The sequence below is a fragment of the Camelus bactrianus genome, chromosome 12, assembly GCF_048773025.1.
Source record: "Camelus bactrianus isolate YW-2024 breed Bactrian camel chromosome 12, ASM4877302v1, whole genome shotgun sequence".
Classification (NCBI taxonomy): domain Eukaryota; kingdom Metazoa; phylum Chordata; class Mammalia; order Artiodactyla; family Camelidae; genus Camelus; species Camelus bactrianus.
In genome coordinates, this window is record NC_133550.1 from 13,830,804 (window position 1) to 13,856,273 (window position 25,470).

General features: G+C 37.1%; 1 protein-coding gene and 1 pseudogene across 8 annotated transcripts in view; both read left to right on the forward strand.

Annotated features, from left to right (window-relative positions):
- The first annotated feature begins 253 nt into the window (after window positions 1–253).
- Window positions 254–408, forward strand: LOC123619539 (U2 spliceosomal RNA; annotated as a pseudogene).
- Window positions 409–15,527: 15,119 nt separating this feature from the next.
- The window catches only part of LOC105076295 (cyclic AMP-dependent transcription factor ATF-7), an 81,685-nt gene continuing 71,742 nt past the window's right edge, over window positions 15,528–25,470 (forward strand). For 5 of the 8 annotated variants that reach the window (XR_012510583.1, XM_010964398.3, XM_045523654.2 and 2 more), the window contains exon 1: window positions 15,914–15,997. The gene's annotated coding sequence lies outside the window, so the exon portion shown is untranslated. Of the gene's footprint in view, window positions 15,667–15,913; window positions 15,998–16,095; window positions 17,276–25,470 lie in introns of those variants that run through there. The other 3 variants (XM_074374737.1, XM_074374739.1, XM_074374738.1) reach the window with 3 other exon arrangements.

A 25,470-nucleotide genomic window follows, 5' to 3' on the forward strand; every position in this document is an offset into this window, starting at 1 on the left:
AAGTCTCAGGTTCTTATCATATGGGCTTCCCTATAAAGCTAGTGAGGGTGCTTACAATATGGTACCTGACTTCCTCCAAAATGAGTGATCGAAGAGAGAACAAGGAGAAAGCTGCAATGCCTTTTATAGCCTATTCTCAGAAGTCACACACCACGCCTTCTGCCATATTCTGTTTATTAGAAGTGTGTAACTCAGTCAGTCCAGCCCACACTAAAGGGGAGTGGAATTAGTCTCTACCTTTTGAAGTGTAGATACCGTTTCTCAGCCTTTTGGCTAAGATCAAGTGTAGAATTTGTGGACACATTTTAAAACCACAGTCATTTCCAGTGGTGGTTATTTTTAAATTCTGGCTTATTGAAGAATAATTAACCATTTAATAGTAAATTCACCATTATTAAATGTACAGTGTGTTGAGTTTTGGTGTTGTGTATGATAATGTAATCATCGTAATTGAGATATAGGGCATTTCTATCACCCCAACTAGTTCTCTTGTGCCCTCTGTAGTCAGTCCCCTCCACCACCACTACTACAGCCCCTAGCAACCACTGATTTAATTCTTGTCCCTATAGCTTTGTCTTTTCCAGAATATCATTAAATGGTATTAAACAGTATGTGGAGTTTTATGTCTGTCTTCTTTCACTTCGCATAATGCTTTTGAGAGTCATCCATGTTGTCGCATGTATTTTTCTTTTTTATTGCTGAGTAGTATTTCATTATATAGATGGACTATACTTTGTATATCTATTCACCAGTTGATAGACATTTAGATATTTTCCTTTTTTGAGCTTTTACAATAAAACTGCCACAAGCATTCATGTGTACATGAGCATATGTGGGCAGATGTTTTTATTTCTCTTGGGTAAATACCCAGAAGTGGGATTTCTGAGTTATGTGGTAAGTATATGTAACTTTATAAGAAACTGTCAAATTGTTTTCCAAAATGGGGTATATCATTTTGCATTCCTACCAGCAATATAGTTCCTCTTCATTCTCCCCAGCACTTTGTATTATCTTTGTTTTTAATTTTAGCCATTCTACTGAGTGTGTGGTGGTACAGCATTGTGGTTTAATTTGCATTTCCATAAGGGCTGTCATATTCAGCATCTTTTTATTTATTTGGTAAAATGTTCAAACCTTTTGTCCATTTTTAAAATGAGGTTGTTTGTTTTCTCTCAGTGAGTTGTGAGAGCTTTTTTTGTATTCTGGATGCCAGTCCTTTATTAAATACATGTTTTTCATATATTTTCTCCCAGTCCACGGCTGGTGGGTTTTTTTTTTCTTTCTTTCATTTTTTTAAACAGGATCTTTTGAAGACAGAAATTTTTAATTTTGATGAAATCCAAATTTATCAGTTTTTTTATGGTTTTTTTTTTTATGTCCTAGCTAAGAAATCTCTGCTTAACCCCAAATTATGAATACTTTCAGTTATATTTTCTTATAGAAGTTTTATAGTTTTGGATTATGTATTTAGGTCTATTGTTCATTTCAAGTTGACTTTTTCACATGGTACAAGGTCTGAGTTGTGTTTCTGTTTTTGCATACAGATGTCTAATTGTTTCAGCACCACTTTTTGAAAAGACTGTCTTTTCTCCATTGATTTAACTTGGCACCTTTGTTGAAATTCAGTTGACCACATGCAGTTAAGTTTATTTCTAGATTGTTTTTTCTCTTCCATTGATATATATATTTTTACACCAAAACCACACTGTCTTGATTACTGTAACTCTATATAAGTCTTGAAGTTGGGTTGTGTAAGTCCTCCAACTTTGTTTTCTTTTTCAAAATGGTTTTAGCTATTCTAGGTCCTTTGCTACTAATAGTTCTTGCATTTGAGTGAAGCCTCTGCCCCCAGTCTTCTCATGTCTGACTCCTTCTTGTCATTCAAGCCTCACCTCAAATGTTTCCTCTCAGAAAGGCCTCTCTTCCATTTGGTTTGGAATGGACACAAACTTATACACTCACGTAACACTCGATCACATTACCCTACCTAGTGGAGTGTAAGCTCCATGAAAGCCCAGCCGTTGGCCTGACTTGTTCATCACTGTACCTTAGCATCCAGAATAGTGCCTGCCATAGTGTAGATCCTTGATAAACATTTATTCAATGAAGGAATTAAGGCCTTTGAATGTGTTATTTCTTCAAACTGAATAATCCTCTACCCTCCAAATCTCGTATTTACCCTTTAAAATATTTCAGTCAAAAGCCCGAACTTGTCAACTTACTCTAGAGTTAGTTGTTCCTTCCTCTATGTGTCTATGCATCCATTTATTATAGCACTTTCTGTATCATTGTAATTATGTACATGTCAGTCTTGGCCGCAAGAGCACCCATGACATAGTAACTACTCAAATTTTTTTTTAATGGATGAATGAATGAAAGAAATATCCTACAATATGACTTGTAGTTTATTTTCTACAAGGTGGGGCAACTTAAAAGCAAAAAAAAAACCAAAACCAAAAATACCTGCACAAAATTAAAAATACCGTAAAGGACCACTCTTAATATTTGATGTAAGTGATAAAAACTAACTTTTATCTAGTACTTACTACATCCAGACAGAGACAGACCCAGGTTGGCTAGGGCCTGAAGTTTATACAATTTGGGGATTCTCTTTAAGAAAAATTTTTAAAAATTACAAATATAAAATTAAGTACAGGGCTTTGGGGGTAGGCTGTGCAAGTTAGATCCCCTGAAACTTAAAGTGTCTTTAGTTTCAAGGCAAATCGACCTCTAGTGCCAGACTCTGTTTTAAGGGTATTGCTTAATCTGCTTAAATAATCCTATGAAGTAGAAGCTCCATTTTAGAAATGAAGATGTTAAGTCCCAAAGAGGCTGAGCAGTTTTTGCAAGGTTTTACTTCTAGTAAATATGATAGGAGGGACTGGAACCCCGAATGTCTGGTTTCAGAGCCCATGCTCTTTCACACTGCTGCCTTCCTGAATTGGTGCAAAATATTTATCATCCATCTTAGGTCCAGATCTGGCATTCCCTGTGAGATAACTCTTAAATCTTCAACCTGACTCAGTGTGAAAAAGCTGCAGGGCGTGGCTTATCTATAAATGCCTGGGGCATATTCTTCCAGCTAGAAGTCTGTACTGAGGAGCTTAGTCAAAGATGAAAGAGTAATACTGAATCTCTGGTAGCTCTCTTGGATCCAGCTATTCTATTTTGTCCCCTGAATTTGTATATCTAATAACTTCAAACAAGGTTCTTTTTGGTGTAGCTATGTAAACTATTAAAAATATCATGGACACAGATAGCCACACTCAGTTTGATAATGAAACCTGATTTCCTTTTGGCCACAGGTAAGAGTAGCCAAAAATACTCCTGTGAATGACAGTCAGGAATCAAAATGATTGGAGGCCTTTTTTCTCCTTAATTAAAAAGTAATTATGAGCCCGCTTGTCTTCTTACCTTCCTTTCTTTCCCCCTCCTTCCTTCCTGAATAATTCAGCCTAAAAGCTATTAAGTGGGGAATGTAGGAGTCCGGTTAGATGAGCAGAAGCAGTGGCCCATTGTGGTGCATTAGAGACTGAGGAGGGTAAAGAGGGTTCCTATTCCATGTGGGGGAACCACTGTGGGAGCCTGGCATGGGGTGTTGGAGCTCAAGCAGGCATCCATGGTCGGGGGAGGGATGGGCGGCAACAGCAACAGAAGATTAGTTATATATAAATGGGATTCATGAAATAAATAAACATATTGAGGATAAAGGGAGCCAGTTTCTTCTGCCAGAAGAGGGCCTCAGCTTAGGAAAAGGATAAAATCGGAATGAACCCTGTTAACATTAGGTTAGAATTAGAGGTATCAGGGTGAAATGTATAAATATACACACGCACATTTCCCCCTAATTCTGTTCACTGAAAGGACCTGGAAATAGTGACACTCTGTAGCATTGATCTATGGTTTCTAAATACCAATTCTCCACTGAAAAGAACCATTGCTTCTTGGAAAAAGGGCTCATTTGGGGGCTGAGCGGGAAAGTACAAGATGAACCTGAAATATATGGTTGTGCCAGGACAAAGTTTGGAATGCTCAAATAATGATGGGGATATGTTACTTATAAAATAAGTCATAGACATAATATACAACATGGGGAACATAGTCAATAATACCTCTGTATGGTGACAGATGGTAACTAGACTTATTATGGTGATCATTTTGTAATGTATAAAATTATCAAATCACTACGTTGTACACCTCAAACTAATGTAATACTGTAAGTCAGTTATGCTTCCAAAAAATGATGGGGACATCATTTCAAAAGGATATAAAAGCGAGCTTGAAGGATCTCCCACTGGCTAAATTCGTGACAATTTAAACATCAAATTAAATAATAGCGGTGAAAGATGAGAATCTACTGAATAAAACAGGAATCTGAGTCATTCTGATAGTAATAAGTTAATTAATAAAATGGGAAGAAGAAAAAGTGTTTCTCGGTAAAATGACAACTAATTAATGTAGAAGAAATGATGGAATTAGAAAATGCCATTTAGAAGCCATCAGTAATAATTAAGCCACAAAACATCAATGAATACTAAACCAAATGGATGAAAATTTGATGAGGAGTAGGATATTTCCATAGTCTCAAAGTACTTTCCCACAAAATATTCATTAATTACAAAAGGAAAAAGGATAATTTTATAGTGGAGAAACCTGGCAGACATCACCATAACCATGGGATGAAAGTTGCTAAAATTACCGTTAATGGGACAAATCAAAACAATATATAGACTGATAGGATGCTATTAGAACAACATCACTTCTGTTGTAGTTCCTGACAACAATGTGTAATCTGAATCAAATCATGAGGAAATACCAGACATACCCAATTGAGGAACATTCTACAAAATAACTGGCCTATAATCTTTAAAAGTGTCAAGTTCAGGAAAATCAAGGGAAGACCATGACCAAGACAAGTTGCATATTGAAGAATAAAGTGACATGACAACTAAATACAACATGTGATTCTGGCCTGAATCCTTTTGCACTGAAGGATATTTTGGGTACAATTGGAAAAACTTGAACAGGGTCTGTGGGTTATATAGTAGTGATGTATCCAATATCAATGATACTGATATTGATCAATACAGCCTGATTCTGATGGCTCAACTGTGGTTATGTAGAAGAATGCTCTACTTGGTAGGACTCACGCTGAAGTATTCAGGACTGATGAAACATCATCTCAAATGGTTCAGGGAAAAAAAGTTACTTGTACTATTGTATCTTTTAAGTTTGACATGAATTAAAAAAATTTTAATGTGAATCATTTGAAACATTTGGAAGTACACTGAGAATTATAGAGATGTCTACTCTCACCACTGACTTTCAACATTGTGTATAAGATTCTAGTCAGTGCATAAAGAAAGGAAAAGCAAGAAAAGCATACATTTTAGAAAGGAAGAAGTAAAACTGTCCTACATGCATAGATAGCATGATTACTTATATAGAAAATCCTATGGAGTCCACCAAAAAAACACTAGACCTAAGGGTTTAGCAAGGTTATAGGACACAAGATCAACATGAAAAATCAATTATATTTATACATTAGCAAAAATAATCAGATATTGCATCTGACAGACTGAGTCTCCAAAAGGTCATTCCAATGGTCTGTCAAACCAGCTGCTTCCAGATGGTAGGGAACATGGTAAGACTGGCGAATTCCATGAGAATGGGCCCATTGCTGCACTTCTTTTGCTGTGAAGTGAGTTCGTTGATCAGAAGCAATGCTGAATGGAATGCCATGGCATTGGATAAGGCATTCTGTAAGTCCATAGATGGTAGTTTGGGCAGAAGCATCATGTGCAGGGAAGGAAAATTCATATCAAGAGTAAGTGTCTTTAAAAAAAGAAGTGTCTATTCCAGCAAGAACAAAATGCTGCCCTTTCCATAATTGAATTGGTCCAATGTAATCAACCTGCCACCAGCTAGCTTGCTGATCACCCCGAGGAACAGTGCCATAATGGGCACTCAGCAGTGGCCATCAGGTTGGCTTTGGTGAATGGAAGTCCATGTTGCTGAACCCATGCATAACCTCCATCCCTGCCTCCATCGCCACTTTGTTCATGAGTCCATTGAGTGATGACAGGAGTGGCTGGGGAAAGAGGCTTATTGATATCCACCAAACAGGTCATCCTATCCACATGATTATTAAAATCCTCTTCTGCTAAAGTCATCCTTTGGTGACATTTCAGAAGGTACACAAATATCTTTTTTTTTCCCATTCAGAGAAGTCCATATACATACTTCTTCCCCAAAATTCCGTGTCACTGATTTTCCCCTCATGTTTATTCCAAGTCCCTGACCATCCAACCAAACCATTAACGACAGCCCATAAATTGGTGTATAATCTTATGCCTGTCCATTTCTCCTTCCAAGCAAAGAGAACAACCAGGTGCCCTGCTTGGAGTTCTGCTCACTGAGAGGATTTCCCTTCACCACTGTTCTTCAGGAATGTCCCAGAAAGGGGCCATAGTGCTGCAACTGTCTACTTCAGAGAGGTACCTGCATATCGTGCAGAACTATTTGTAAAACAGGCCTAAGTCTCTTCCTTTGCCAGGTGATCATAGGGAACTCTGCATGACGCCATAGGTTCAGGCTGGGAGAGAGATGGCAGTGTAGCAGGAGTGGGCTTCATGGGTATTTGGGCCACTTTTTCATGTAACTTACTGTGCTTTCAGGGCCTGATCAAGCCCAATCACATATATACCACCCCCATTAGACGTAGAGTCCTGCTGTGCACATGCAATTTTATGGCCCAGTGGGCCAGGTAACACCCAGTTCACGATGGGCCACTGAGGTTGCTTGGCAACTTGGTTGCTCATGATTAAGGATTCAGTCTCTAGTAAGGCTCAGTGGCAGGCCAAGAGCTGTTTCTCAAAAGAAGAGTAGTTAACTGCAGAGAATGGCAGAGCTTTGCTCCAAATTCTAAGGTCCTATGCTGCAGTTCAACAACAGGAGCTGGCCAAAAGCTCCAAACAGCATATCTGCCACTGACACTTCAAGCACCGTTAGATCTGCTAGATCATGTGGCCCAAGTGTAGGAGCAGCTTGCACAAGACCTGTTGCAGAGCCTTCTCTTATTCTGGTCCCCCCTCAAAACTAGCAGCTTTTTGGGTCATTCAGTAAATGGGCCAGTAGGAGTGTGTTGCCTCAAATTCAAGGAAGTCCACCAGGCAGTGTGCGTCTTTATTGGTTGTAGGAGGGGCCAGATGCAACAACTTATCCTTCACCTTAGAAGGGATATCTTGCTATGTCCCACACCATTGGATCCCTAGAAATTTCACTGAAATAGAAGACCCCTGAATTGTCAGATTTTATCTCCTACCTTCTGGCATGCAAATATCTTACCAATCAGTCTAGATTAGTTGCTACTTCTTAACTCACATGGTCTAATAAGCATCACATCATTGACATAAAGAACCAGGGTGATATCTTGTGGAAATGAATGACAGTCAAGATCCCTGCAAACTAAATCGTGACATAGAGCTGGAGAGTTGATACACCTGTGAGGTAACACAGTGAAGGTGTATTACTGGCTTTGCCAGCTTGAAGCAAACAGCTTCCAGTGTGCCTTATTGATAGCAATAGAGAAAAAGGTATTTGCCAGATCAATGGCTGCATACCAGGTACAAGGGCACAGGTTAATTTGCCCAAGCAATGAAACTACGTCTCCTACTGCAGCTACAGTTGGAGTGACCACCTGGTTACACCTGTGATAATCCATTGTCATTCTCCAAGATCCACTTGCCTTCTTCATAGACCAAATAAGTAAGTTTAATGGGATTATGCATTCTGGAACTGGGGAAATAACCACAGGATGGGTTTGGGGAAACACCAGGCCCACTGTGAGAAGGGCTCAGCTAAAACTCCATTGATCATCTAACCTCCGTAAGCCCCTACTCTGACTGGTTGGCTACAGTGATGTTTTGAGTCTTTTGGAATTAGTGTCGGTTTGGAATCAGTGCCCAGTAATCCCTGAAAGGTCTGATTATTTCCTTTTCCGCAATGCAATTACCTTGGTAAAAGGCTATAAGTCTCTTTGGGGAAGACTGGGAGAAAGATTAATGGTGTAAATTTTGGGGTGGTGTACCATGGTCCTTCCTGAAGGTGACTGAGCCCCCTCTTCATATAAGAGGTCCTGCATCTCTAAACTGGCTCAAGTGTGGGAATTGACCGAAGGGCTATGACTCTCTGTTTTTATCATTCAGGTTAGATTTTTGTTTGCCTGATCTACAACTTTTCTCCTTATACAGCTCAAGTAAGAAATTTAGCAGACTTCTTATGTATTTCACTTCTAGGAACACCATGATCAAATAGCCAATGCCATAGGTCTATGAGAGTCAGACTATTCTGATGGCTGCTTTGACCCTGCTATTCATTATGGTAACTATGTCTACCTTGTCTTTGGTATTGAGTGCTACCACTTGGTCCCTGCCATCCCAGGATCAAACTACTCCCACTGCATTTAGGTTTCCCAATTCAGTGACTGCAGTGCCCACTGTAAGATCTGGCCTACAGAGAAGAGCAATCACAGAGTTCTCCAAGGATTCTGGGGCTCCCCTCACAAATCTTTTTCTCATAGTATTAGTGAAAAGTATGTCTTCTAGACCCTCCCAGTATGAGTGAGTCTTAAATGATGAATACACTCCAATATTCCAGTTTCCCTAAAACTTTGAATCCCTTTCTCTACATTAAACCAAGGCATGTCTGGCTATTCCAGTTTGATCACTGTAGGCCATCTTTTAGTCCATGTTTTAGCCAGCCAACCAAAGAAATTGTTACAGTCCTTTCTAACTTCCCAAGCTGCAACATTAAATGCAGAATCTCTGCTTGGTAAACCTGTATCAATAAATTTGGCCTGATCCAACTTTGTATTCCTTCCACCGTTATCCTACACCCTTAGTATCCATTCTCACACATGTTCCCTAGCTTTCTGTCTGCATAAACTAGAAAATTCAAGTAGTTCTTCTGGAGTGTAGCATACTGCCTCAGGGGTCACACTTTGTATCTCATCTTTAGGGTCCTGCTGGGACTTGAGTCTAGTTATAGGTCCAGAAGCAAAGAGGAGTGGTGGGGGTGAGTCTAGAGAATCAGCCTTGTCTTGCAAGGCAAACTGCCTCAGGGTTGGCCATTACACTTTCCTTAGGCAATGAAGGTTTAATCCCCTCAAATGGAGGTAGAAAGGCCACTGTGGGTAGGAGGCTGGAAATAGGGCAGTCTCTTCAATGGCAAAGAAGACTCATCAGAATTTAGGGACTCAATGTCCCCAGTTTCATCAGGTTCTTCCCACACATCCTAAGCCCATCTTAAAGGATCCCATTCTTTCCCAATCAATATCCCCACTTTAACAGTAGGCACCCAGAAAGGCTGGGAATTCAACTTGAGTTGTAATTCAGCTAGTCACAGAATGAGATTATGGATTTGATTTTCAACAGTCTCAGCCCTTCTGCTATGAGACATGAGGACCTCCTTAAGGGCACACATAGAAGACTTCAGGTCATTTATGTGGTAACTGAAATGAAAATTTGAATCTCTGAGCTCATCCTTTTCTTTCACCACTTTGTCCAGTGACAGGAGCAACCAGCCAATCTCATTAATACTTGTTAGTTATCTAAAAAATGTTTGAAGTATCACATACACAGTCAACCAGCTCCTTGCTTCTCATAAGTAGTTGATTAGGAGTATCTTACAGATATTTTGTATATGTCTATTACCAGTTCACATCATGGACTATGAGTGCTCACTTTACTACTGGAAATAGAGTCATTAGCATCTTTAAATCTAATCAGTTTACAGAGTCAATTTCAGAAACCTCTGTGGTGGCAGGTAACAGTTGGGGTAAAAAATAGACTAACCAAAAATTTAAAAGGAAAATGTGGGGATTACAATGTCCACTGAGGCTTTGGAATGTTCTGACATGTTCCAGGAAATTTCGAAGGCAATGCACATTTATAAGGCTGTGTGCATGGTCAGGAAGGACCTTAGATGTCCTTAAACTGTCACTGTTGACTAAACTTGAGGCTCTGCATAAGCAGAAACTGAAGCCTAAGGCAGAGTTGTAAACTGCCTGGCTGAGTGTTGAAGGCATAACCGGACATGAACTCAAAGTCCCTTGGCAAAGATATACTGGTTCCAGACATTTAGGGAAATCTCTATCCAATAATTACATGATTACTAGGCTAACTCAGCAGAGACGTCAGTGGACACACATGACAAAGAATACAGAATTTACAGAATTATTCCAGAAAAGCCATTAAACAATCACCACCAACAACAAACAGCATCAAAACAGACCTTGGGGGAGGCAGAGAATCTGACTTACATTGTTGCCACATTATATTATTTTAAATGTCAAGTTTTCAACAAAAAATTATGAGATATTCAAAGAAAGAAAAAATATGGATTATACAAATGAAAAAAGTAGTCAATAGAAACTATCTCTGAGAAAGATCAGATAATGAACTTACTAGACCAAGACTTTCAATCAGCCGTTTAAAATATATTCAAGAATGGATAAAGAAGATGTGATACACACACACTCACATGTTCACATACACATACACACAAAGGAATGCTACTCAGCCCTAAAAAAGATGAAATCTTGCCATTTGTGACAACATAAAATGGCTTTGAGGGTATTATGCTAAGTAAAATAAGTCAAATGGAGAAAGACAAATATATGATTCACTCATATGTGGAATGTAAAAACAAAGCAAAAATAAATGATAAAACCAAACCAAACAAAAAACAAACACATAGATATAGAGAAGAGTAGCGGTCACCAGAGAGGGAGTGAGGTGAAGGAGGGTGAGATGGGGATCAACTCTATGGTGACAGTTGGAAACCAAACTTTTGGTGATGAGCACACTGTAGTGTATAAAGAATGCAAAATAGAATGTTGTACACATGAAACTTATATAATGTTATAAACCAATGTTACCTCAATTAAAAATAATCAAATAAATAAAATATATTCAAAGAACTATAAAAAAAAAAGTCTACAAAACTAAATAAAGGAGAATGTCTGACCAAATAGAGAATATCCATGAAAATACAGAAATTATTTTTTAAAGAACCAAATAGAAATTTTGGTGTTTAAAAATTCAATAACTAAAATGAAAAAATTCACTGGAAGGGCTCAACAGCAGATTTGAGTAAAAGAAGAGAGAAACAGTGAATTTGAAAGCAAGTCAGTTGAAATGATCCAGTCTGAGAAACAATAGTAACAAGTGAAGAAAAATGACCTGTGATATGCCATAAAATGTACCATGGAAGGAGAGGAGAGGAGAAAAAAGTACAAAATATTTGAAGAAATAATGGCTAAAAACTTCCCAAATTTGATGAAAAACAATCTACATATCCAAGAAGTTCAACAGACTCCAAGTAGGAAAACTTCATACAGATCCACACCTACACATATCATAAACACACTGTCAAAAGACAAAGATTAAGAGTGAATCTTGAGACACAACATTGTAAAATGACTATAACTCAATAAAAAAAAATGTTAAAAAAAAAAAAGTTAATTTGAAAGCAGCCAGAGAGGAGTGAGTCACCATGTATGAGGAGTCCTCAATACAATTTCTCATCAGAAAGCATGGAGACTAGAGGCAGCAGTGTGACATATTCAAAGTACTAAAAGAAAAGGGCTGTCAACCCAAAATTTTATATCAAGAAAAGCTATTCTTCAAAAATGAATGAGAAATTAAGACATTCTCATAGATAAAAATGGAAAGAATCCATTAGTAGCAAGCCTGACCTACAAGAAATACTAAAGGGAGTCCTTCAAGCTGAAGTGAAAGGTCACTGGACAGTAACTGTAATCCACATGAAGAAATAAAAGCACTAATAAAATAGCTATGTAGGTAAATATAAAAGATGGTATGATGTAATTTTTGTTAATAACTCTTTCTCTCCCATAGTATTCAAAAGACAATTGTATAAAACAATAATCATAAATCTATGTTGATGGTCATACAATGTAGAAAGATGTAATTTGTATTTCATGCAAACTAGATTGTTATAAACAAATAACCCAATTAAAAATTGGGCAAAGGATTTGAATAAACATTTTTCCATAGAAGATGTATAAATGGCCAATAAACATATGAAGTGATGTTCAGCACTATTAGCCATTAGGGAAATGCAAATCAAAACCATGATGAGGGTATAGCTCAGTGGTAGAGTATGTGCTTAGCATGCATAAGGTCCTCGGTTCAATCCCCACCACCTCCATTAAAATGAATAAACCTAATTACCTCCCCCGTAAAATAAATAAAAATAATTTTTTAAAAACCACAAGAGATGCCATTTCATATCCACTAGGATGGCTAGAATCAGAATGATGGATAATAAAAGTGATGGTGTGAGGATGGGGAGAAATTGGAGCCTTCATATATTGCTGGTAGGAATGTAAAATAATGCAAATACTTTGGAAAACTGTTTGGCAGTTTCTAAAAAAGTTAAACACAGACTTACCACATGACTTAGCAAGTCCATTCCTCAGTATATATCATGAAAATTGAAAACAACGTCCATGTAAAAACTTGTAAATGGATGGTCAAAGTAACATTATTCATAATAGCCCCAAAGCAGGAACAACTCAAATACCCATCAACTGATGAATGGATAAAACAAAAATTGGTATATCCATTCAATAGAATACCACTCAGCCATAAAAGGAATAAAGTACTGACTGATACACATTACAACATGAATGAACTTTGAAAACATTATGGTAAGTGAAAGAAGCCAGATACAAAAGGCCACATATTATATTATTTCATTTATTTATTTATTTATTTATTTATTTATTTATTTATTTATTCTCATATTCTTTTTCATTGTAGGTTACTACAAGATATTGAATATAGTTCCCTGTGCTATACAGAAGAAATTTGTTCTTTATCTATTTTATATATAGTAGTTAATATTTAGTTAATATTTGCAAATCTTGATCTCCCAATTTATCCCTTCCTACCTTCTTTCCCTCCAGGTAACCATAAGTTCGTTTATTATGCCTGTGAGTTTGTTTCAGTTTTGTAGATAAGTTCATTAGTGTCTTCTTTTTCCTTTTTTAAATTGCACATATAAGTGATATCATACGGTGTTCTTTCTCTTTCTGGCTTACTTCACTTAGAATGATGATCTGCAGGTCCAACCATGTTGCTACAAATGACATTATTTTATTCATTTTTATGGCTGAGTAGTATTCCATTGTGTAAATATACCACAGCTTCTTTATCCAGTCATCTGTCGATGGACATTTAGATTGTTTCCAGTCTTGGCTATTGTATATAGTGCTGCTATGAACACTGAGGTGCATGTATCTTTTCAAATTAAGAGTTCCCTCCAGATATATGCCCAGGAGTAGGAATTGCTGAATCATATGGTAAGTCTGTTTTTAGTTTTTTGAGGATATTATCTCATTTACATAAAATGTCTATAATAGGGAAATCCACAAAGACAGAAAGTAGACTTGTGTTTGCCAGGGTTTTGTTGGGGTAAATGGGAAGTGACTGCTAGTGAGTATGGGGTTTCTTTGGAAGGTGATGAAAATGTTCTGGAATTGGATATTGGTGATAGTTGCATAGCTTTGTGAATGTACTAAAAAAAAAATCACTGAATTGTACACTTTAAAGATTAATTTTATGGTATATGAATTATATCAATTAAAAAATACAACTGGAACAATGAAGGGATCTTTTACTAAGATAGGGAAGACTAGGGAAAGGGCACATGTGGGAGAGAAAGGAAAAATTTGTTTTGGACATGGTAAGTTTGAAATACTGATCAGACATCCCAGTGGATCTGTTAAGTAGGCAGTTGGAGATATTAGTCTGCAGTTCAGGGGAGAGAGATGAATTGGAAATATAAATTTGGGGGAAAATGAATTAATACATGTTAAACACTTAGAATGGTGCCTGGAACATAGTAAGATCTATAAATGTTAGCTATTCTGTTTATTATTGTATGTATAGAGTAATAGTCAATTTACCTAGCATAATTTGCAGAATCACCTCCTCTCTGATTTGTAATGGTCCTTCTGTTATTAAATCTCCCATATATATTGAGGGTCTGTTTCAATCATTGTATTATTTTAAGTAGGAATTGTTTTTGGGGAGAGTAGTTTGGAAGCCAGGACTCTTCTCAACTTTTCTCAATTCACTTCACAAGAACTTAGGTAAGTTAAGTGATTCTGTTCTTCTGTTTCATCTTTGTTACTTAGGAAGAAATCACCTGGATTCTTTCTACCTTTCAGAGGCTACGAGGCTAGATGAGATCCTAGGCAGGAAGTTCAGAAAGCTGAGTAATATAAAGCTGCAAGAGAAAGTTACCTAAGAGAAAAGAGATTCCTTAGGTAATATTTTGAGGCAACTCTCCTTATAATTACAGTAACATTTTAAAAATTACTTTCAGTTGTAAAAAACCACATTACATAAAATTTACCACCTTGGTAACCATATGAGAAAATTTTGAATACAGTCTGTGAATTTGATGTTTCAACCAAAATCTTCCCAAGGCTGTCTCTTTCTCAGAGTTCAACTCGATTAAAACCAAAGAGGCCTTCTCAACACCAGGAGCAAAGTTGCCATCCTACTCTTAGTCACTATCTCTCATTACTCTGAAGCACTCTTACACTAACTGAAATATTTGTGTTTAATAACTATCTCCCCCTCCCCACTAAAACGTAAATTCTACCTGAGCAGGGACCTGATCTGTTTACTCTTCTCCCCATGCCCAGAACAGTTCTTTGCACATTGTATGTCCTAAGTATTTGTTAAAATACTTGCTGAGTAATAAATATAGTGCCTTTTAATTCCCAAGAAGTTTCATATACTATCTCATTTGATCACTACAGCTCTGAGTAAAATGCGATTGCTGGTCCCATTGGAAAGAGACTCAGAGAAAATGACGGACTTGGGATTGCTGTGCAGGGCACTTGCTTTTCCCAATACATTCACTTCAGTTCTAGGGCTAAGGGTATTTCAAACCACTTTGCCATTAAGGAAGTAACTGGAGGACAGTAGAAACAATCTGCCCATTTTAAGTCTCCAATTCCTGCGGTTGAATTTTTACCATTCCCTACCTCTGTATACAGTCACACACACTGCAGCGATGCTACTGTAAGTGCAAAGAAGAAAATGAAACTACTTGGCTATCTGGAACCCTGAACCATCTTGCGTAGCTATCTCGGGTTCCCCCCCCCCTTTCTTTTTAACAGCTTTATTGAGGTATAATCTTGTCTCGTTTTTAACGTGCGCTCCTTTGAGATAATCTCATTCTTTAAAATAAGAACCTTTTGGATCTCCACTACAACAGGCACCTGTAAGGATTCCATTTCATTCTTTTTCTTTCTTTCCCCCTTTACTCTCGGCAGCCAAACACGTGTGACCAACGCTTTCCCAACTCGCTCAGCCTCCCTCCCTAGCCCTGCCCACCGAAAGTCCGGCCTAGTCTTTTTCCAGAGCCCCGCCCCTCGGCCCCTTTCCAACTCAGGCTCTGCGGATCTCGCCCTTCCTCCACCCCCTCCACATCTCGCGAGAAGTGAGCGCGCCTGGCCGGACGAGAGGAAAGTATCTGCTCCGCTGAGGGGGGAAAGGAGGAGCTGGAGACAGATTGTGGGACCGAGCACGGGCGGGCGGGAGGCGACGGAGCTACCAGCGGGTGAGTCCTGTTAATATTAACTAGTCCATGATCTGACGGGAGTCTCTCCATCAACTCTGGCCAGTCCCACTGTCCCAGGCTGGGGTCTCCCCTCCCAGTGTGTGTTGGACGGGGGCGCTGAGGCGGTGGCCAGGCCCTGTCTGAGGAAGAGGGTGGGGCATAGGCTAAGGCCGACCAATAAGAGAGAAGGAAGCTATGACTGGCGTCAATGACCACTAATGGGTGGTCGCCTTCACCTTGAGGCGTGCCGCCCCTCTTCTCTCCCTCCTCCCGCCTCCTTCCTTTGGGGGGAAGGCGGGGCCAGAGGCCTGAAGTGTGGGGAGAACTTGGGGTAAGTAGCCCCGGGGGGCACAGGGCGTGGCAAGGAGAGGGGAGTTGAATCCTGAGGGAATGGAAGGCTAGTGGAGCCTGGAATGGGGTGGAATGGGAGAAAGGGGAGGGGTACTAAACTGGTTGAAGACCCAGGGCTTCTTTTAAGAGTGGAGTTAGAGGCTTGGCAGTGGAAGAAGCAGGGGTAATAGGCAGGAGGTAGGGATGAGTAGGTGAAAATATAGCATTGGGTTTGGCTTGAAAGATCGGGAGAGGTAAACCACTGGAAGTGAGAGCATGCCATTTCGATTGAATTATAAAAAAGAGTATCAGTGACATGATATAAGAGTGAAAGTATAGATTTGGAGAAAATTAAGTGAATGAGTTTAGGAAGACTTAATAGGTAGCTTAGTAGCCAAAAGACATCACTTTGGGAAAGGAATGAGGGAATTCAGAGGCGTAAGGGAAGTGTTTGGTTAGGAGACGGCTGATATATACAGGTGTTTAGTCTAGGTATCAGAAGAAGCCTGAGAAATGGATTTAGGGCTTTTGGTGGATATGGCACCCTGTCTGGTGACCAGCCTGCAAGCAAGCAGGGATAGAGGTAGAGAAGGAGAAAAATAGAACACTTTTATCGCTTCTACTCTAATTTCCTTTCTCCCTCTCTTCCTCTTCCCACACTTCATCTTTTCCTCAACTCGGGGACAGGGGCTTGGGACTTCATCGGCCAAGTTGGAGCCCCATCGGGAGTTATATGTTGCTCTGAATTGCTTGTTATGTTCTCTGACTGGGGTGTTTACTACCCAGGGCACCTCCTACCCAGATTCCCGCGTTGCTACTTTCTTAACTTTAAAAGTTTGTTTTCCACTTAACAGAGGGTATTTTAGTATTTCTGAGGGTTGTGTCATAATACGTGTAGATTTGTGAGGGTGTGCAGAGTTTTCTCTGCAAGCTCACTTGATTCCTATATTTAAAAACTTTGCAGTAGTGTAAGTAATGTAGTGACATCGGTCTTTATAGGTATTCTAAGTGCAGAAAAATATAGAAGATACTGAAGTTTGTTTTGTTAAATGTATGTCTTACCCACTCATATTCTTGAAGAGTTGCTAATTGGATGGTTGCAGTTAGTTTTAGTTAGTGTAATTTTTTAATGGTGTAAATAAAATGGACACATATTTCAGGAAAGTGAAAAATTTCAGTTTTTTCTTTGTGTCCAGACTCAGAAACTAAAGCTATGTCATAATAAGGCAAGGGTTGGGGAAATCAAACACAATTTGTACTTAAACATGGAGGATATAAGGTAAGTGGAGACTATTGCGAAATGTAACATGTCTGTAAGAAAAGAAGCTAAAGAAAAGTTTGGCAGCTATACTAAGTAGTCTTACCAGTTCTTAATTCTGTACAGAAACGGGACAAGTCTTTGCCCTTTGTTTGATAGTTGTGTATTATTTAATAGCGAACTAATAATACAGTCAATTAATTAATAACTTCTTCACTATTGCATAGATTTGTCTTTTACATTCCTTTTCTTCTCCTTTTACTTTTGGAAACAAAGTAACATCTGAAGTACTGGTAAAGTTGTTATATGAAGAGAATCCAGAGTATGTTTATACTAACCTTTGGTTTTCAGCAACCATTTGTCCTCCTGGCCAGGAAATTACCCCTATAGCACATTGAGACCAATTAATTACTGACCTTTTAAAATTAATTACTTAATTGGGTTCCAGTATTGCACATTCAGATATTTTCACAGTTGGCCTGGCAGCAGCACACATATACAAAAGTCTAACAAGAGAGCAAAGTTCCTTGTTTTAGTCCTTCATCCTAGAATTTGTGGTGGCTTTGACTCGGGCACTATTAAGTGCAAGATTATTTTTTCTCTAGTGTTAACACCTAGCAGAAAGCTAGAGAATGATAACACTGCTCATCTTTAAACTTGTGGATCAAAGGTTACATCCTGTGACAGTTTCAGTGTTGTAACTTTTAAGCATTTTTGTTTACCATGGCTATTTAAATGTTACTGGATACTGTTACTGTATATCTCCTCTTTCCTCTCCCAACTTCCAACCCAAAATGAAAATTTTTTTTCAACCAACTCTCAAGCTGCTGTTTTAAGTCCCTGGCTCTGGCTGAACACAGCTGCTCTGAAGTTCTCACAAGTTATTGTTTTGTAATGTCAAGACTGAGTTTTTGCTAGGCTGCAGTAGGAGGGAGTCAGTGTTACAGCAGCCTCCTATCCACGTCTAATGAGGAGGAGCCTTTTTGAAAGGAAGTTTTAGGTGGCGCAAATAGCATTGCCATGTAAATAGCTAATAAAATCAGCTCTCTTCTTGAAACTAGTTGGCAGGCTGGCATATAATTGTCTCTTATCCCTTGATAAAGGTACTGAAGAAGGTGCAGATGTTGTTTCTTTGAGAAAAACAAATTCAGCATTCATTAAAAAAGAAAAAGTATTAATTTCTTTTGTTGTTGGTTTCTCTGTGGTACTATGATTTTAGAGTTTATGAAAAAAAGTCTTCCATCTCTAGAAGCATTTCAAAGAAAACAATTTTTAAGCTTCTCATTTTTGAATGTTGCCTTACCCTACCTAACAGGCTTCTTTTAGGGTCGAGTATATTCATGAAATGTGAAAATGCATCATTTTAGAATCTCTGGTGGGTGGTCTTTTAACTTCTGAATGCTGTAAGGAAGAGATGCCTACTTCACAGATGGCCCTGTTGGAGCTCTACTTTTAGAACATTCTTTACATTGTGCTGAAGCTCTTTAGTCCTGCCATCTGAAGCTACAATAAATAAACCTAATTTCTTGTCAATATGGTAGCCTTTCAGATATTCGATGACAGTTATGTCCTGTTAAGGCTTCTCTTCCTGGGAAGTTCTTTCAACTATTTTTTAAGTGACGTTTTTAATAAAGTTCAATCACCTTAATTGCCTGAGTTTTTAGGGTTTCTTATCTAGATCTAAATACAACATCTCAGATGTAATCTGATCAATACAGAGTATAGGGGAGAGTACAGGTTTTTTGTTTTTGTTTTTGTTTTCACTGCATTTGATAACCTTTGTTCTTAAAGCCTAAGATCACATTAATTTTTGTAATTAATTTTTTCATTGTAATTGGTGACTTTGCGTTTATCCCTGTAATTATCATCTTGTTAGTTTTGGTTTGTTGTTTTAGCTTGATAATGTTATTTAGCCTCTTAACCATTCCTCATATCTTTGTATCATTGATAGTTAAATTTGATAAACATGACACCTATGCTTTTGTTTTAGGTCACTGGTAAAAATGTATAAGGGCATCAGCATACTATCATTAGGTTGATATTAATCCATTAATCAACCTTTTGGGTAAAATTCAGTTATGAATCCACCTACTGTTTTGTTATCTAACCTATATTTCCTGTGAAGTATTAAGAGGTGTTCTGGTGAAATCTAAATATATCTGTCTCTAACATTATCTCAGCTCCTAGGCTAGTGACTCTGTCAAAAAAGAAAGTAAAGTTAAACATGAGTTACTATTTAGCTGTCTTATGCTAGTGTTTATAGATCACTACATTACTTACCAATAGTTCATAAGCCATCTATATAATAATTCATTTTATAATCTTCCTAGGAAACTATTTCATCAGAATATAGTTTCTGGACTTTATGGTCCCTGGTCCCTGTTTTTTTTTAAGTATTATTTTTCCCCCATTTCCAAGACTTCTGGTCCTGCTTCCTTTAAAAAAAAATAATTCTAGAACGATTTAACAGTGTTTCCTCATAGTTGCATGTTTTTTGCCATCAGATGAAATTTTGTTTTGGAAACTCTTTTAGGAAGAAAAATCATTTCCTGAACATTTAAAGTTACATATTAAAGAATTAAATTATTGCCCATATAACATTTGTACTGTAGCTTCCCCATAATATTGACATCTTCAATTTAGATCCAACTTTTCATTTTCTGTTTGGAATAAAAACCTACACCACATGTGAAAAAAAATGTACTCAGACACACACATGTACATGATACATATAATTGCTATTTATAATTATAGTTTATTGGTGTGCTGGTCTTAAGTTTTTCATGCTATGAAGGTAAAATGGTACTACCAAAAAGATAAAATATCAGAAGACATCTCTAGGGACTAAAGACTTTATGTTGGCAACTAACAACTTTCCTGTATGTTAATTTTAGCCTGATAGTTGAATTTATGTTTGAGCAATTTTAGCTGATAAATGCATTTTTAAAGCACCTTCCTCTTTTGGGGTTTTAATTTTTACTTTCATTTTTAGAAAATTGCAAATTGTGAATGGAAATATTTGTGTGGAATGAAGTAGCATGCTGCTAGGGACAGGACACATTTTCTTTTGATACATTTGCATCCATCTGAGATTGTAGTTATGAATTCTACTGGAAAGCAGAAGGATGGACTTGATGACCTCTCAAGGTCCTTTCTAGTCCAAACATTCATAAATAGAACCTTAGATCAAGGAACTTACTATTGAAGAATCAGGAAGAAAAATAGACTGTAAAGAAAATGAAATTGAAATGGTTCTACTGACCCAGTGGGAATGGATAAACAAAAAATAAGGAACATAAATGACAAGAAATAATAACTCCTTTGAGTTAAAAACAGAACAAAAATCAGCAACAACAAATATTTTGCATTGGGGTCATTTTATGTCTTAAAATTTTATTATGACATTTTCTCTTCAGAATTTCCCTGGTGGACACTTTGTTGAAAGAATGTGTGGGGTTTTTTCTTTTTTTCTCTCTCCTTCTGTTAAATCATAGTATTTTGTTTCCTTTCCTTCTCTTGTTTGTCCTTTTGTTTAGAAACTTTTTTTTTAATCTGAATAATGTACTCACTGCTTGTATACAATGAAGCAAAGTTCATTGAAAGTAAACATATATTGTGTGGCTTCCCTGGAGAGGAAGGATGAGTGTTAAAATGGGATGGTTTTATGAGAAGACAAATTTATTATCTGGCTTTTAAAACTGTAAGCAGACATCTAGGAAAGATTCCCAACTAAACCAAAAGTGAGTTACTGCAGTAATCTTATGAAGGAGAACAACTCATTACAAACTCAGGACTTCACTTTGTTAGCTTTTTCATCTTTTGGTGATTTTAATCCTCAGTATTCTCATACATTTGAAACCTGACTATGAAAAGTTTCTCTTTTCTATTCAATACTGCATTTGTCTTTAATAAATGCAATTTGTGAAAGTCTAGCAGGAGCCACGACTCGGGTAGAAAAGTTACTTTGTGAGCTCGTGGCTTGGGCCTGCATGGGAACAGTTTTGTTCTGCTGTAGCCTCACGTTCTCCCAAAACCCAACTTGTTTTCTTTGAGTGGAATTACCTACTGATATCTTCTTATCTGGAATGGTGCTGCTTTCTGACATAGCAAATAGAGGATATTTATGTACATTTAGTACTTAGTCGATTTTTATTTGGAGCTTAGCATTTACCATATAATAGAAAAGTTACACTATTTTTTTTCAGATTAAAAACCAGAGCATAACCATTCTTTTTGAAACAGGAATATGCCCGATTTTACTATAAAAACAGGATGATATATTGAATATAACATACGATTGATGTAAATGATTTGTGTTGGCACCAAGTTTCTTGCCAGTAATGTTTATTTAAGCTTTATCAAACTTGAGTAACACCATGCTGGTTTTATTTAACATGGTTTTTCTGGTATTTCTGGTATTAACATGTCTCTCATAGCACCATTTTCTTTAATTTTTTTTTTTTAAGTTTTGATCAAGCAGTAGTTTGTGAATATTTTGCATATCTGTGTTTGGCACTTTTGAAAGTCAGTCAGTGAACACTGGAATACCCTGGATAGATCACTGTGTTACCAGTTTGTGGACAGCCTTAGAAAATAGTTTTTTTTTTTCCTTGAGTATTCCTGAGCATCTCCATGACTGTCATTGTGGGATATTGTAACTATTTCATATCTCGGACCAAACTCATACTGGAGTTTAATATTAAAGTCCATCAGGTTTGTTGTTGTTTGCAGTCTGTTTAAATTAAATCCATGAAGGCTTAAATTTTATCCTTAAATGTCAGTGTTTTGGGGTTGGTTGCTATTGGTTTATTGTTTTAGGGATCATACTTTATCTGAAAATGAGTAAGAAAAAAAATGAAACAAAACATTAGATTTTTGACTGCCTGCTAGTTTCCAGGAATTTTCCTGTTTCTAAAATGCATATTGAGGGCAAGCATAGGTAGATAGGTATGATGTTCTCTAGTTATTTCTAACTCTGCTTCCTGCTGTCACTTTAGCATGTTGTTGGATCTTTGTTTTTCCCTTAGTAACCTTTCTGAGAACAGCTCAAAATAGTTTCTTGAATCCTCCAAAAGCCTGGAGAGACTTTTAAAAAGTTCTAGTCAGTAGTTGCCTATACTAAGCTGCTTCCAGATTGGGTCTAAGCTTAGGCCATGTGTTGCCTAACTTATGATTCAGTCTAATTCTCACTCCCATCTGTTTTCAGTCATTTGCTACAAAACTATTTGGTCTATTTAAGCTGGCTCCTTTCTCTGAAACCTGTCCCTGCATGTCTGAGCGTGAAATCCAAAAATTAATTTTAACCTTCTCTTTGATCAATCCAGGGTACTCTGCTGTTTGTTATTTCTCAAACTGTGGGTCGCAAACTGCTTCGGACTTAGTACTCACCCCTATATACCTTTAAAAATTATTGGAGATGCCAAAGAGCTGTTGTTTATCATGGTTGTATCTATTTATATTTAGGATATTAGAAGTTAAAATGGAGAAATTTTTTAGAGTATTCATTTACTTGTTTTAAAATAACAAATATATAGTTTCAAAAAATTGGGGGAAGAGCTTCAACTATCTAAATAGAAAACAGCTGTATTATCATAGCTGCTCCTGCATTCAGTCTGTTGTGATATGTTGTTTTGGCTGAAGTATATGAAAAAAACATGTCTGCACACGGATATGTAATAGGAAAAGGAAAGGTTCTTTTCAGGTAATTGTAGATAATCTTTCTTCTTTGATGCTACACCAAAATCTGAAAAAAGATAGTTTCTTAAAGGTTAGCTGTTGCGTAGAATCTGAAACCACATCTGTGAACTTTTAATACTCTGTTATATTAAAATGAATTGGCCTATCTTGCCCTTTAAATAGATCTTTTACCTATGTATGATTTGAACATCCATGAACTCTCTGAAAGAGTCTCAAGGATCTATAGGGATCACTGTGTCTCACTTTGCTGTCTTATGGTACCAAATTTGAAAAGTACAATTGTTTACCTTACAGGAGGAATATAAACTCACCAACCATTTTAGTGCTTTTCAAAGGGTGGATTACTGGCCATTTGTGTCAGAATAACCCAGGGTGTTTTTAAAGCGTGGATTCTTGGGCCCCCAAAGCCAGGAGAATCCAGGAGGCCTAGGAATCTGTATTTTACAAGGTGCCTGGGTGAATATGCTAAAGATTGAGAATTGTGGAGCTAGCTTAATTAATCATATTTTAAGAAAACCTGATTTCTGAATTTTGAAAAGTCAGAAGAAATTAGTACTTGAATAGTCACATTATAAAAGTCCTTATTAACAATTAACTTGTCACTGTGACATTTGTCATAATTAGGATATCTTAACCATGTATTTTAATTAATAATAATTATAAATACCAGGAGTTGGCAAACTAAGGCCAGACAGTATGTTAGGCTTTGCAGGTGTGAAACTGTTGTAACTACTCAACTCTGCCATTGTAACACAAAAGTAGCCATAGACAACAGGCAAAGAATAAATGTGACTGTGTTCCCATAAAACTTTACTTATGGACACTAAAATTTGAATTTCATATAATTTTATGTGTCACAAAAATTTTCTTCCTTTGATTTTTTTTCCCAACCATTTAAAAATGTAAAAATCATTCTTAGCTTGTGGGCCTTATGAAAACAGATGGCAGGCTGAATTTGGCCCATGGGCTGGAGTTTGCCAATCCTTGATATATACTATAGCTGGATTATGAGTCTAAGAATTATTATAATAAAATATACTTAATGTTAAAACTATGAACATTACTTAGTTTTCCTGGACAAAAATAATGCTCCAAGAAATTGGTAGTGCCTCAAATTCATGTTTCTGGACATTCATTTATATGATAAACACCTGTTGTGTGTAAACTTGGAAATACGTGATTCAGTTAGAAGTAGTTATGCAGTATGTAAGTTGTCATACAACTTTCAGGTGTTATAAAAAGATATAATGTTTATTTTTGTATCTTCCTTGGAGTATGTGAGAACAGGTAACTAGGATTCAGTCCAACTTCAACCTCTTGACCCATCTTTTGCCTATTTTTTTGGTAACTCTTACCTCAGTTTTCCAGTCTGTTAGTTAGCAAAGTGCTTTACAAAAGGCTCATTAGTTTAAGGTTATAGTAGTGTATATGCTTTTTATGTAATCCTTTTGGGGCAGTTTGTTTACCTACTAATGAAATAATATGTGTTAAACTGTTGTTATGCTAAATAATACAGTGGGAAATGAACCCAGAATTTTATGAACAGAAATGTCAATTCCTAAATAATCTACTGCCTAGTAAAACTTCAGTCTTCTTTGTTTTCTGGGGTTCACATAACCTTCATTATAGTCTCACAGTTCATATGTTTATTAGAATTTTATCCTTAAGTGAGTGTTCTAGATGTAATGCAAGTCACAACAGCACAGAGTATCCTATGGAGAATAAAATGTTGAGATTACTGTGGTGGAGAGCCTCAGTGTTTGTACTCTTTGTTTAGTAGTAGCTAAATTATCTTAGAGTCTGAAACTTGGTATTCAAAGTTATGTTCTTGGAAGAGAACTGTTTGTATCTAATTTCTTTCTTTTAAATATCAGAAGAGAATGGAGCCTCAAGAGCTCTGTTTGGGTGCCTGTCTAAATTTTTTTAGCTTGTTTGTGGGTAGAGTATAGCTCAGTGGTAGAGTGAGTGCTTAACATGCACAAGGTCCTGGGTTCAATCCCCAGTACCTCCATTAAAAAATAAGTAAATAAACCTAATTTCCTCCCACCCCACAAAAATGCAATCAAGTTAAAAAAAGGTTAAAAAATATATAAATAATTTAGCTTGTTTGTAGCTTAGCTATAAGGCATTCGGTACCTGCCAAACTTGGTTTCAGCTCTCTGTACCCTTTGTAATGGATGATTGGGACAATTTCTAAGTGTTTAGTATAAGTAATACTCGTTGTTAGGGAGCATTCATAGGATTCTGAAAATGAGTTCTTGAAGGTAACAAAGGAGGAACTATCTTGAACTGCTTGATTTACCCTGTGTATCAGTTGAAGTTTCCACCATGTCTATTTCTATATGACGCTGTTATTTTATATTTTTAGAAAGATTTTTTTGGTAGTCTCTTTTGAACTTAATTTGTCAGTTAGTTCTGTGGTTATGTTGCTTTGTAGTAGAGAATGAACAACTTTGTATAATTTGTAAATATTAAACTGTTTAGTGCTTTAGAATAGTCTAGTAGATTTGGGTCTTTTT